General features: G+C 46.0%; 1 long non-coding RNA gene across 2 annotated transcripts; it reads right to left on the reverse strand.

Moving 5' to 3' along the window:
- Positions 1–3642: 3642 nt before the first annotated feature.
- LOC129159970 (uncharacterized) lies at positions 3643–8879 on the reverse strand. Of its 2 annotated transcripts, XR_011520581.1 has the most exons (5): positions 8047–8879; positions 7655–7734; positions 7358–7519; positions 5661–5725; positions 3643–3790 (listed from the first exon to the last, which is right to left on the reverse strand). It is a non-coding gene; the product is annotated as an uncharacterized lncRNA (long non-coding RNA). The 2 variants fall into 2 exon arrangements; XR_011520580.1 differs by having other exon boundaries at positions 7358–7734.
- Between the last annotated feature and the right edge of the window lie 6012 nt (positions 8880–14891).

Below are 14891 nucleotides of genomic sequence, written 5' to 3' on the forward strand. Positions count from 1 at the left end.
CCGACATCAGGAGGGGCGACGTCGTCAGACGAGCCGACATCAGGAGGGGCGACGACTTCGGCCACGTCGTCATCAGGAGGGGCGACGACTTCGGCCACGTCGTCATCAGGAGGGGCGACGACTTCGGCCACGTCGTCATCAGGAGGGGCGACGACTTCGGCCACGTCGTCATCAGGAGGGGCGACGACTTCGGCCACGTCGTCATCAGGAGGGGCGACGACTTCGGCCACGTCGTCATCAGGAGGGGCGACGACTTCGGCCACGTCGTCATCAGGAGGGGCGACGACTTCGGCCACGTCGTCATCAGGGCCGTCGACTTCGGCCACGTCGTCATCAGGGCCGTCGACTTCGGCCACGTCGTCATCAGGGCCGTCGACTTCGGCCACGTCGTCATCAGGGCCGTCGACTTCGGCCACGTCGTCATCAGGGCCGTCGACTTCGGCCACGTCGTCATCAGGGCCGTCGACTTCGGCCACGTCGTCATCAGGGCCGTCGACTTCGGCCACGTCGTCATCAGGGCCGTCGACTTCGGACACGTCGTCATCAAGGCCGTCGACTTCGGACACGTCGTCATCAGGGCCGTCGACTTCGGACACGTCGTCATCAGGGCCGTCGACTTCGGCCACGTCGTCATCAGGGCCGTCGACTTCGGCCACGTCGTCATCAGGGCCGTCGACTTCGGCCACGTCGTCATCAGGGCCGTCGACTTCGGCCACGTCGTCATCAGGGCCGTCGACTTCGGACACGTCGTCATCAGGGCCGTCGACTTCGGACACGTCGTCATCAGGGCCGTCGACTTCGGACACGTCGTCATCAGGGCCGTCGACTTCGGACACGTCGTCATCAGGGCCGTCGACTTCCGAACAGGAAGGGCCGTCGACTTCCGAACAGGAAGGGCCGTTGACTTCCGAACAGGAAGGGCCGTCGACTTCCGAACAGGAAGGGCCGTCGACTTCCGAACAGGAAGGGCCGTCGGCTTCCGAACAGGAAGGGCCGTCGACTTCCGAACAGGAAGGGCCGTCGACTTCCGAACAGGAAGGGCCGTCGACTTCAGAACAGGAAGGGCCGTCGACTTCAGAACAGGAAGGGCCGTTGACCACCATCGACTTCGGGTCCAGGGGCGTTGACTTCTGACCCGGGACCCCATGGATGGGCTGGACCGGAGCCCGTGCATCCTCCTCTGCCGAGGCAGGGTGCGATGCGTCCCCTTGGACCACCGCTGGAGCAGGAGGCGATGCGTCCACCGGGACCACCGCTGGAGCAGGAGGCGATGCGTCCACCGGGACCACCGCTGGAGCAGGAGGCGATGCGTCCACCGGGACCACCGCTGGAGCAGGAGGCGATGCGTCCACCGGGACCACCACTGGAGCAGGAGGAGATGCGTCCACCGGGACCACCACTGGAGCAGGACGGTTGCGGCGTCGTCGGCGTGGTTTTTTTTGGCTCAGCTGAGGTATGGAGAGGACACTGGCAGGAACTGAGGAGGAATGACAGCCCCCCGGAGAGTAAGTGGTGGCGCTGTCAGGACCTGGTGAGGGTGTGGCGGTGTGACCCATCTGAGATGCTGAGGTGGCATAAGCGACTAGTGGAGGAGGATCTGGGCCAAAAGTGCGGAGGAGCAATGCAGCAAAGTCCCAAAACGACACCGCCCTAAGATCCTCTATGTCGAAGTGGTCAGCAACCCACTGCAAGGCTTTACCCCTCAACCAAAGCACCATATACGACACCTTGTCGAACTCTGAGGATTTCAAGTCCAAACAACGGGCACAGGTCCGAATGAACTCCACACAAAGGTCTGGATCACCATCGTAATAGATCTGTGTACCTGGAGTTCCCGCTGGGTCCTGTGTTGGTCGGTCCATTCTGTCAGGATTTGATGTGGTAGGATGTTTTAGGACCCAAAAATGCAGAAAACCAGATGAACGAGGCAGGAGGTGGATGATGAAAATAAAATCCTTTATTAGGAGTAGTCCAAGAAGCAGGGAGCCCAAACCAAAAAATCCAAAAATCTAAACTGAGTAATCAAAAACTTCAGAGAACTAGAAACACTGGAAAACACTGGAATCACTAGAAGCTAGGAACAGGAACGAGATGAGGCTGACAAGAACAACAAGCAAACATTAATGGACCAACAAGAACACAGAGACAGACAGGGCTTAAATACACTGGGAGAAGCAATCAGGGAAACAGGAAGCAGGTGTGTGGGGTGAGCTGCTGGAGGGAAGGCAGGTGACACTAATCAACTCAATGGGGAAAACAGAAACAGAGGATGGCAAATACCTCAACACAAAACTAAACAACAATTTCCTAAAGACAGAGGGAAGGACTCACACAAACTAGCTGGAGGACAACGAGGCTGGTGATGACCTGGGAGGAACTAGTGAAAAAGATATCAAACACTAAACTGACACACAGAAAAAGGACACAAGAGGGCGCCAAAGGGCTACAACATAAAGATACATAACAGGGATGCATACAAGGACACATGAGGGCGCTAAGAGAGCACAAGAGAAGCTGGGGAACAAAGGGACACAAGAGGGAATCTAGAGAGGGATGGAGGACACCAGGAGGCACATAAAGGAAGGGGGCTGACGCAGACCATGACATTAGACACTGAAAGCTGAATGGATGCCTTTCATTCACGTTGACATTCAATGTATTTTTAAAGATACACTTGAAATTAATATCAGCTGTTTAACAGAGTGGTGCAAAATAATTGCTAATGTCATGATTTTTGCAACAACCTGACCATGCAGAGAAACTCAGGAGACAAATGCGCTAAAAACAGTTTATTAAAATGTTTGACGGATGACTGAAGAGGTAACTGCTGGAGATCAGGAACCAGAAGCTTCTGCGAGGAAGAGCAGAGGCAACAGGTCAGGTTTTTCTTAGACTGTGCAGGTAGCTTACAGAGACTGAGAAACGCCACGGAGATGGAGCCACAGGTTTTAGTGTTTAAAGATCAGAAGGCCCTGAGGTAAAATTGAGTGTTAGTAATGACTAAAGAATGACTTACAAAAGGAAAAGTTTACGTACTTACGGTCTGAAGTTGTAGCGCAGACGGGAGACAGCAGAATGGTGGAGAAACAACCAGAAGTCTGGGAGAATGACAGCATGAGTTGCAAGCGGGTGAGCAGAAGGTAGTGGGCCGACTGCTAGGTTGTGTGATCAGGAGCTTCAAGGAAAGAATTTCCATAGATCTGCATAGAAAATGAGAACGTAAGTTTGAAAAACGGCAGAGTCGTGGGCTAGATATGGGTTAAACACTCTGATGAGTGACCAGCTACCAGCTTTTATTCAAGGATGGGGTTACAGGTGTGTGAGGATGTGCCTGCCCCATGAGAAGTTTTCAGGTAAGCCTCTCAATGGTGCTCTGCGATGGTGACTAGCAAGGCTAAGGAAGAGATTAAAAGGAACACAAACCCAGGACTCCGACCCAAACTCCTGACAGCAACACAACGACTCCTCCAACAGGCGGTTGCTCCACGGGAGTACAGTCACACGCAGCTGCCTGAAGTTTAGCATCAGGCAACCTGTAGGCGATGTAATCATACGTGGCTTCTGAGCATGCAAGTTTACTCTAGCTGTACAGCGTACAATAATAATAATAAAGATTTATATTCTGTTGTGTTGCTCACCTTACAGATTATTTTTAAATTTTAACCTGTGCCTGCAGGTCTTTCAGGTCTTTTGAACTAGACACAGAAAGGTTCAGGCACAGGTACTTAGTAGGACTCCTGATATGGTAGAGCATCCACCGACTCGAACAATAGGTCCGTATGCTTGTCATCTGGAAACAAAGGAAAACGATTACCATTAGTACAGATATTTATCCATAACCATCACTGTGGTTTTATTATATAGCATATGAAATACATGAGGTGGGATTGGTCTGCAGTAGGGATGTGTATTTTTGACTGAATTTATTGTAGGAATTAAAGCCCTGCACTGAAGCCCTAGGCCCTTGGGCCGGGCTTCGGGCCAACGACTGTGCAATTACCTCGGACACGGGCCGGGCGCCTTTATTTTTAATCGAATTCATAAAAAAAATTGAAACACAAACGCAGCAGTAGAGCCCTGCGCGGGACTGTTTTCTTCATCCCTCTCCCGCTGAATTTCTGACCATTACCGCCTGCAACCGCAACGTGTGTGTTACACTCCCGCCCGCACCTGCAGCATGCATGTCTACTCCCGCCCGCAACCGCAAAACTCTGAGAAATTATTACCTCACCATAAAAGAGATGTATTGAGTTTGCATCCTCTCTGAACCTGGAGAAAACATGTCACAACCCGCGGCTCTTCCATCCATCTGATGCGGCTCTCTGTGCTTGTAAAATAATGAATGGATATTTAAATAAAATGCATTATATTTTACTGAATTAATTTTATATCTGTAAGTAAATTCTATGTAAAGATTGTCTGCGTAAACCTGAACAGGTCCAACCCAGTCATACTGTGAGACCGGGTTGACGGGTCACGCTTGTGCGTAATCATATCGGCGCATTCTGAGCTGAAGATGTCAAATTCTGGGCTTCTCCTCAGACGGCTCATGGATGCGTCGCCAAATTGGAGACAGGAACAAGCACTATTCAGCCAAAGTTTCATAATCAGGGAACATTTTCTAAGTGACAAGTCTCTCTGAGAGACAGGGTTTGGAAAACACTCGCTTCAGTGGGAGGAACCTTCCCGCATGCGCTCTGATTCTGCGATGCGCTCCAAGCCAATCTCCACAACTTCAGCTCGCTGTGCACCTATGCGCTGACAGCGAGCTGCGCTGAGCAGCTCAGATGTTCAGATGGGAATCTTTTAGCTACATCTGCAATGTGCGTAACGAATAAAATGTCAGTTCGTCTGCATGCGTCGGGGTAATTCTTTCTATTCTTTCTCCGTCAAAATAAACGGTCAAATACGGGAACTATCTGGTCAGCACAACACAAGCCCTGCTTTTGACTGTTCTGTTTTCTTGTAAAAATTGTTGGAAAGAGATAAAATTTAACTTGATTAACACCAGAGCCAGTGCGCCGTCATCTCCGTGACGGTAAATGAGGGAAAAACAAATTGATCGGATCCTGCACGTCTTTTAACACATTGATCAGGATTGACGCACTTTGTTTTCATTTAGTTGGTTAAAAAAAAGTCGGGCTCGGGCTGGGCCAGAGAATCCTGAAAACCTTTTCGGGCCGGGTCGGGCTGGGGCTGCAACCCCTTGGGCCGGGCCGGACACGGGCTCAGATTTTAGGCCTGTGCAGGGCTCTAGTAGGAATATTCAATAAACAGTCCAAACTGATACTTAACATGTATAACATGAGTTATCTGAACCATAATAGCAGGATTTAAATTTCAATGGTGGAAACAAAACCCAATGCACACTGCTGCCAACTAGCGGTCGACATTTAATGTGCACCAAAAACAAAGAAAATATACAAATGTTTGCATGTAAATTCTTCCAAAAATTAGACACACTGCTTTTGAAAATGGATGTAATATCTCAGGAAAAAATATCACGATATATTGCCATATCGATATTTTAGAGACACAGTTTGAGAACATCGATACAATATCCCTGGGAAAATATATCACGATATACTGCCATATTGATATTTTCTTACATCCCTTGTCTGCAGTGTACTTTGTGTACAATATGGTGTGTCTTAGCTCACCAGCTGCAGTTGATGCATGTGGCCATGTAGCACTTCCACTGTGATGCAATGCAGTAGTTTTCAATCTAAAGAGAAAGAAAAAACAACAACAAAAGAAATAGCTTTTAGACAAAAATATAGATTTTATGTAAAAATCAAATAATTAAATGCATGTATTTAACTCACTGATCATCTGTCCTGGATAACATTATTTTGATGGATAATACAGAGCATGTGACAGAAAGCACATTGAATCTGATTTGTCCTGTTCTGACAAACAAATGGCAGATCTGTATACTGGTAAGAAATTTGTTTATCAAATGTAGCGTTATGAATATTATAATTGTCTGCCCTTAACAGCTGCCCCTTCACACAGTAACATCGCCAAGGTCGGACGCTTGGTTCAGTATGTTTACATTCCAGGAGAAGAGACAGAGGAAGAGAAGAAGAACGCTTTTCATTAATTAATCAAAGTACTTTATTTGTGATAAGCATATGTTGATCATTAATAATCAGGTGAATGATCTGTGAAATAAAAATGTCATGAGTTATGTGTTTAATGAATAAACAGGACTGCACCAGACAGACTGATCTACATTACCATGGAAACGCATGACACATTGTTTTCAACCAATCAGAACTTTCGTCTGTCGTAGAGAGAATCTGGGATGTTTACTTAATCTGTCCAATCTGGTTTACTAAGATTGGTAAACAATTAGGGGATATAAAACAAGGCAACGCCATTTTATACTCATTTCCATGCTAACCTCAGTTCCGTTCATCTGGAGGTCCTAAGGATTTCCATCGTCATCATTAAGAAAGTTACAGGCTGGCCAGCTGTACTTTCTACTTTAAGCTGAGAACTGTCAAGCTGGAAATTTCCGTCGTTTGAACAACTAGACGACGTTCCTTCAAAATAAGAGTGAACTTGCTGACGCCTGCCGACTGCTACCGGAGCTGACCCACAGACGGGCTTTGTAGTGCTGCGACCGCTGTTTCACCAGCTCCGGTACATCCGAGGTCCGAGGACCTGGCATTTCCTGATCTACACGGGAGACTCCATAGGTACGTGGTCACGGCACAAAATGGCGGCTCATGTCATCAGCGTCTGAAGCCTCGTGGTAGCCTAGTCATAACAACCAGATTCGCTACGTCAGCCTAGAGATTCTGAACAACACACACACACACACACCAACACGAAACATCCAAATCCATATGCATCCATCATTGAGATAGTCCTGGTAGATTGTAAGAATTTATAATTATAGAAATTAAAGATTCTTAAACGATCCCAACTCTCTCTTTTCTTGTCTCTCAATCAATACAGAGTGTTTAAGTAAACTCCCTGATGATAAAAACAACCCTTCTGATTATAATACTTAGATCTAATTACAGTGTATAAAAATATCAAACTTCAGATCATTACACAAACATAATCAATTAGATAATTATTCAGTCAGAGTTACATCATATAATCCATTTTTTTCACTGCACAAGGAGCAGGCAGGACCTCGTCCAAGTAACATGGAATTAAAAATGAATATGTTAAGATGAGTTTTTAATACGTCTCTCTGGAACAATAGACCATTGTCCTGAGGCTAGCACGATGACTTGCTTAGCAGCTAGCTAGTGAGCTAACGTCTGGTTAAAACCAACTTAAAAAGTGGCTTAACTTACAGATTAACTAAGAAAAGATAGAATATATTATCAATACTCACTTTAGATCCTTAGTAGACACCACAGACAGCAGAAATAACGTGCTTGGGGCTCAAAATTCATGTTCTTCTTCTTCTTCTTTTGGAGTTTTAATGGCAGTTGGCAAACAACCAATGGTCCATTACCGCCACCAACTAGTGTGGAGTGTGGTCTGGAACAGCAGCCTCAAAACAAAACCAAACAGGGAAAGAAAGAAAAGTGTACTGTTATCGCTACGTGTTGGATACACCGTGGATGTTAACGCAGGTCAACAGCAAGCCAAACTCATTTTTCATGAGCCAGGAAACTGAGCGTCTTACTCCTTTATTACGGTCTTCTCGACAGCTTACAATCTTTTACAATTGTGGCTTGAATAGCTCGATGAAAGTGCTGAGTGAAACTGAAAATAAACCAGAAATAAAATATCATTTAGCTCTTTAACATGTGAAATAAATGCATAAAAAGAAATATCTATTAATATAAAACATGTTTCAAAGTTAGTCTTAGCTGCTAAGTAATGAAAACAGTAGTTTGAACAATCCTCTGATATGCAAATTAGGCCGCTAGCATCATTGCAATGTTAATAGACCATGCTCTAAGCAAAAGCTGTTTCTGGGATAAGGCTAATTCCTGGAACAAACACATTCACAAAACGATCTCTAAATCAGCTGTTATGAACATATAAATCAACCAGAACATGTAATGAACTTACAGTCATTGCTTTCGATGGTGTATATAAAGATTCAGGGCACAGGAGATGAAGTTTAAACACGGATAAGCAGGCTTTCTGTACAACGTTTTTTCCCAACTGACTGTAGCTTCTGCTTCCCACAATGCATTGTGAACACAGATTACACCTTCAAAATAAGATACAGAAAAACTAATGCTGACTTAATAGAAAATATTTTTAACTAAATGACTCTCTTTTTTAACATCAATGACCACAGATGAAATATGACATTTTTATCACTAAATTATTATGAATCATTTTTAATCTTTTACTTGGGACAGAACACTCCCCGCCTGGCATTACTGATGCCACCACTACTTTTTATGAGTCATTTCCTTTTCTAAGAGCACAACAACATCTGAAATGGGACGCAGGTAAGTCTTTGAGACTCCCTGGGAAGATGTCCTCACTTCGACCTTTCTGACCTTCCCATCACGGCTTGGAAAGGTCGCCGTGACAATAGCCATTGTCCATTCGTTTCTGGGTGCTTGATTGTGTTTCAACAACACAATGTTGCCTGACTGAAGGTTGCGGTGTGTTCCATGCCACTTGCGCCTTGAATGGAGGGTGTTGAGATATTCGTTTCTCCAGCGACTCCAGAAACCATTGGCAAGTGCTTGCACTTGTTTCCATTGGTTTTTGAGCAAGTCTTTTCCACAAAGGTCTCCTGGTGGAGAAGGAATGCCCTGCTTTTGGGTCAGTATCATTGCAGGACAGAGTATGAATGGTGAGGAAGGGTCAGTTGAGATAGGGACCAAGGGCCTTGCATTGATTATAGATGATACCTCAGCCATTAGGGTACAAAGCACCTCATGTGTCAGATGGGTGTGCTTGTTCTGCTAGAGCATAGAATCCAATATTCGACGAGTTACCCCAATCATCCTTTCCCAGACGCCTCCCATGTGGGAAGCATGTGGGGGGTTGAACTCCCATGTGCAACCATTGGCGTGAAGATGGTTGACAATGTCGGGAGGGTTGTTGTTTGGTTGTGCCATGCCAAGCTCCACGCTTGCTGCGATGAAGTTGGTGCCCCTGTCTGACTGCATTTGCTTGGCTTGGCCTCTTATTGCAAAGAATCTGCGTATTGCATTTATGCAGCTGCAAGTGTCCATAGATTCAATGACTTCGATGTGTACACCTCTTGTAATCATGCATGTAAAAAGTATTGCCCACCTCTTACTTTGTGCTGCGCCACCTCGTGTGCGTCGAGTGACCACTGACCATGGGCCAAACACATCCAACCCGACGTATGAAAATGGAGGGCATGTTTCAAGTCTTTCAGGTGGGAGATCTGCCATTTTTTGAGTCTCTAGTTTCCCCCTGAGTTTCTTGCATGTTATGCAGTGGTGGATGATGGATGAGACCAGTCTTTTGCAGCCTACAATCCACAGTCCAGCTTGTCTAACTGCACTCTCTGTGAACTGCCTTCCTTGATGCACAACCTTAGCGTGATAGTGTAGGACAATCAACCTTGACACATGGTGCTTGGTTGGCAGAATTTTTGGATTCTTTAACGCTGGGTCCAATGAAGCATGTTTGAGGCGACCTCCAACCTTGATGAGGCTTTCATCCAAGAAGGGGTCAAGGGCCACAATGGGGCTAGAGCTGTGGATGGTTTTACTGGTTTGGAGAGCAGCATACTCATCAGGAAAGGCGTCCTTTTGAACAGACTGGAGAATGAGGTTACTGGCGGCATCCAACTCCTCTGGAGTGCGTGGTTCTCTGCATCTATGCCAGCCCCTACATGAATGATTTGACGAGTTGCTTGATGAGTGAGAACGAGCTTGGTGAACTAAGAAGGCAATGGCACGTACCAGTGATGTCCAGCTTGAAAAGCGTTGGAAGCGTTCTGGTGTGAGTCCGCTCTTCTGAGTCTGAGTAATGAAAGTACCAACTTGTCGGATTTCAGCGTCCACTCCAGGTTCAACCAGCTCAAATGATTCATGTGTCTCTGGTTCATGTAGTTTGTAAAGGAAGTCTGGTCCCTTAAACCACAGTGTCCATGAGCTGCGATGCTGGTACCGACCTGGTTGCTAGATCAGCTGGGGTTTGCTCTGATGTAACATAATGCCACTGTTCAGGGGATGTGGACTGGCGTATACAATGAACTCGATTATGTACGTAGACATAGAAGCGCTTTGAATCGTTGCAAATGTACCCAAGAACCACCTTGCTGTCACAGTAGAATTTGACAGTGTTTGGTTTATGATCAAGTTCATCCAGAATGAGCTCTGCCATCTCCACCGCTAGAACTGCTCCACAAAGCTCAAGACGAGGTATTGTGGGTTCTGGTTGGGGTGAAAGTTTTGCTTTCCCAAGCACAAATCCAACTTCACATTGTCCATCCGCGTTGACTGTTCTCAATTATGCAACTGCGGCAACATCCCAGCTTGAGGCATCACTAAAGACACACAGTTCAGTGTAAGTGAACTTGGAAAGGGAGGCCGGTACATAGCAGCGCGGCACTCTGAGGCTGCTCAGATCTTGGAGGGACATTTTCCATGTTTCCCATGCATCCATCTCCTCTTGGGGGAGAGAAGCATCCCAATCTTGGACTCCGTTTGACATTTTGCGTAACAAGAGTCTGCCTTTGATTGTCACTGGCGATGCTAGTCCTAAGGGGTCGAAGATGCTATTAATCACTAAGAGAACCCCGCGGCGGGTATAGGGTTTATCATCGACAGCTACCTTGAAGGTAAATGAGTCAGTGTTAATGTCCCAGCACATTCCTAAACTTCTTTGGGCCGGTAAAGCATCGTCGCCGAGACTCAAGTCTTTGATGCCGGAGGCCAAATCTTCTGGCTTGAATGCTTGCATGACTGTGACACTATTCGAGGCAATTTTGTGGAGCTTGAGGTTAGACTCAGCTATGGATGCACATGTGCGCTTGAGCAGATCGATGGCTACAGACTCTGTGGGAACTGAAATCAGCCCGTCATCGACGTAGAAGTGTCTCCCGACAAAGTGTCTTGTGTCTGCTCCAAACTTTGCCTCACCTTCTTGGATGGCTCTTCGAAGACAATAGATGGCTACTGCTGGTGACGGGCTATTACCAAAAACATGTACCCGCATAAGGTACTCCTGCACCTCTTTTGACAAGTCATTGTCCTTGTGCCACAGGAACCTCAAATAATCTCTGTGGTCTGGTCTAACCAGGAACCCGTAAAACATCTGCTGGATGTCAGCGGTGGTTGCAATGAGCTCCTTCCTAAACCGAATCAGGACACCAAGGAGGGTGTTATTGAGATCAGGGCCTGTTAATAACACTGAATTGAGTGACACGCCGGACTGCTCGGCACTAGAGTCAAAAACCACCCGTATCTGACCGGGCTTCTGGGGATGATATACGCTGAAAATAGGCAGGTACCAGCACTCAGTGTTCTCATCAATGGGTGGCGCAATCTCTGCATGGTTGTTTTTAAACAGCTTGTCCATAAATTCTGAGAACTGCTCTTTCATTTGAGGGTTTTTGGTTAAGTTGCGTCTCAGTGAGTTAAGTCTAGACAGCGCTTGGTCTCTGTTATTTGGAAGTGGCAAGCGAGGGGACTTGAATGGTAAAGGAGCAATCCAGTTATTGTTTCCATCCTGGTGGACTTCCTTTTCCATTATCTTAAGGAAGGTCTCATCCTCAAAGGACAGGGCATGCTGGTTGTCATACTCTGTGCGCTCAAAAACTTTCTCTCCAAGCTTTTCTTCTGCTGCATTGAGTTTCGAACTGCGTTTTAAGAAGCAACTCTTGTGCTCCCCGCCATAGCATGGTTTTTCTTTGATCTTCATGCTGTTAGGACAAGGAGTGAGGAGAGATGGTCGTCCGTTGGAGAGCACGTGAGTTTTATAGGCATTGACCGTTGGCCTGTGAGCATTGAGGCATACTTCCCCCACGATTACCCAGCCTAGGTCTAGGCGCTGAGCAAAGGGAGCGTTGTGGGGTCCGTTGACTTGTTGTCGTGCCTTGTGGACTTGTATGATGTCTCTGCCCAGTAAAACTGCAATCTGGGCTGCTGGGTCGCGCTTAGGTATCAGGGGAGCCAGATGTTTCAAGTGAGCATGGGCAAGAGCGACTTCAGGTGTAGGTATTTCATCTCTGTTAAATACTATCTCATCACATTCAATGAGAGGAGGAAGATCTAGACGTGGGCCTTCACCTATAGGCTCAATCTGGAACCCCACTGCTTTCCTGCCGAGCATTTGAGTTAAACCAGCACACGTTCACATATGGTATGTCAGAGGGCTACCCTTGATTCCAAATAGCTCAAAGAATTCAGGACGTGCCAGCGAGCAATTGCTCTGATCATCAAGAATGGCGTCCATCTTAACAGACCGTTCTGGTTGACCTTTAGGGAAAACTCGAACTAGACACACCTTGGAGCAAGAACGCGGAGGACAGCCTTCACCACAGATCTCAGTGCACCGTGACGTTACCTTGGGTAGAGTGTTGTCATGGGGCTGAGGCTCTGGTTCAGGTGCATTTTCTGGCTGGGGTTTTTGACCCGTGTCAGGGTGCATGGCAGAGCAATGTTTTTCACTTTGGCACTCCTCACACTTGACCTTCAGGTCGCAGTCCTTTATTGTGTGCATGGGATAACAACAGCAAAAACATCGTTTGTGTTCTTTGAGTATGTTTCGTCTTTCTTGTAGTGGTTTGATCCGGAAAGCTCTACATTTGGCTAGAGGATGCGTTTTCTTGTGGACTGGACAATAACGTGTTAGATCATCCTCTCTGATACTAGCAGAAGCACTTGTATCAACCTCTGTTCTATTTACAGTTAGAGGTGATTTGTAGCTAGTTTGTTTGAATGGTGGTCTTTCACCTTTGTTGAGGGGTTGGCTGCTGCACGACACAAAACTTGGATCGTTTCTCGCTTTTGCCTCCTCTTGGACAAACTTTACAAAGTATGAGAATGGAGGGAACATCACATTATAATTCTGTTTGTATTTTGAACCAGTGTGGAGCCATTTATCTTGTAAGCTTGGAGGCAGCTTTTCCACTATGGGCTTAACCCCGCGTGGCGAGTCAAGGTAAGCAAGGCCTGGGAGGTAGGCTTCGTCTTTAGTGACCTGCAGCTCTAGGAGCAAATCTCCCAGTTCCCTAAGTTTAACATTGTCTCTATTTGTAAGGCGAGGAAAACCGTCCAGTTTTTTAAACAGGGCATTCTCTACTACTTCAGGTGTAGCATAACACTCCTCCAGCCTATCCCATGACAACTGGAAGGCAGCTTTGGGGCTACTGGTATAAACAGCCCGGATTCTTTTAACATGCTCTGAGGACTCTTTACCGAGCCATTTGACTAGGAGATCTAACTGCTGGCTGTATGTAAGATCAATGCCTCCAGTTGCATTTAAGAATGAAGACTGCCATGCTCTAAAATTTTTGGGGTTGTCATCAAACTTAAAGAGCCCTGTTGTGATTAACTCTCTGCGTGCAAGGAACTTAGCAAAGTCAGCCATAGGTGTATCACTATTGTGAGGAGCATGGTGACTTTTCGGTTCAACATACTCTCTTGGTGGGCCAAAAGTTTCCTCCTCTGTGTACATTTTTGAGAGTACAGGTGGAGAGCAGGTTGGCTCCCTTGGAGTGAATGATGGTGCCTTTGCTGTCAGTTTGACTTGAGGTGTTGCTTCTTCAGCCGGGTGTGACTTTAGCTGGCTTTGATGTTGCACATACTCCATAGTTCTCTGTCTGGTAACTTGTGGTGGGACTGAACTTTTTAAACGTTCTCCTTTTTCTTGTTCGACAGCTGCGGCAGCTTCCAGGACCTCTGCTTTTACCTTAGCGGCTACAGCTTTTTTTTCTATCTCTAACATCTGTAAATCCATTTCCAGGTTTGCTTGCTGCTTTTTAATTTCCAATTGTCTCTTACTGTACAAGGCTTTGGTGTTTGTAGCTTCAGCAGAAGCTCTTGCAAAGATGGCTGCTTCTAATACACTGGACCTTGAGGACAACTTGGAAGATGAGCGCTTGGAGCTAGAGTATTTGGATTGGGAGCTAGCTTCTGATGATGCTTTGTCTCCTGAGTTAGCCATTTCTTCTGCCTTCTCCCCGTGGGCATCCATAGCTGTGGCATAAACTTTATCTTCCACCAACTGCTGACGTGACTTTTCACTGTACTGTTATCGCTACGTGTTGGATACACCGTGTATGTTAACGCAGGTCAACAGCAAGCCAAACTAATTTTTCATGAGCCAGGAAACTGAGCGTCTTACTCCTTTATTACGGTCTTCTCGACAGCTTACAATCTTTTACAATTGTGGCTTGAATAGCTCGATGAAAGTGCTGAGTAAAACTGAAAATAAACCAGAAATAAAATATCATTTAGCTCTTTAACATGTGAAATAAATGCATAAAAAGAAATATCTATTAATATAAAACATGTTTCAAAGTTAGTCTTAGCTGCTAAGTAATGAAAAAAACAGTAGTTTGAACAATCCTCTGATATGCAAATTAGGCCGCTAGCATCATTGCTATGTTAATAGACCATGCTCTAAGCAAAAGCTGTTTCTGGGATAAGGCTAATTCCTGGAACAAACACATTCACAAAACGATCTCTAAATCAGCTGTTATGAACATATAAATCAACCAGAACATGTAATGAACTTACAGTAATTGCTTTCGATGGTGTATATAAAGATTCAGGGCACAGGAGATGAAGTTTAAACACGGATAAGCAGGCTTTCTGTACAACGTTTTTTCCCAACTGACTGTAGCTTCTGCTTCCCACAATGCATTGTGAACACAGATTACACCTTCAAAATAAGATACAGAAAAACTAATGCTGACTGTATAGAAAATATTTTTAACTAAATGACTCTTTTTTAACATCAATGAC

Source organism: Nothobranchius furzeri, chromosome 5 (assembly GCF_043380555.1).
Source record: "Nothobranchius furzeri strain GRZ-AD chromosome 5, NfurGRZ-RIMD1, whole genome shotgun sequence".
Classification (NCBI taxonomy): Eukaryota; Metazoa; Chordata; class Actinopteri; order Cyprinodontiformes; family Nothobranchiidae; genus Nothobranchius; species Nothobranchius furzeri.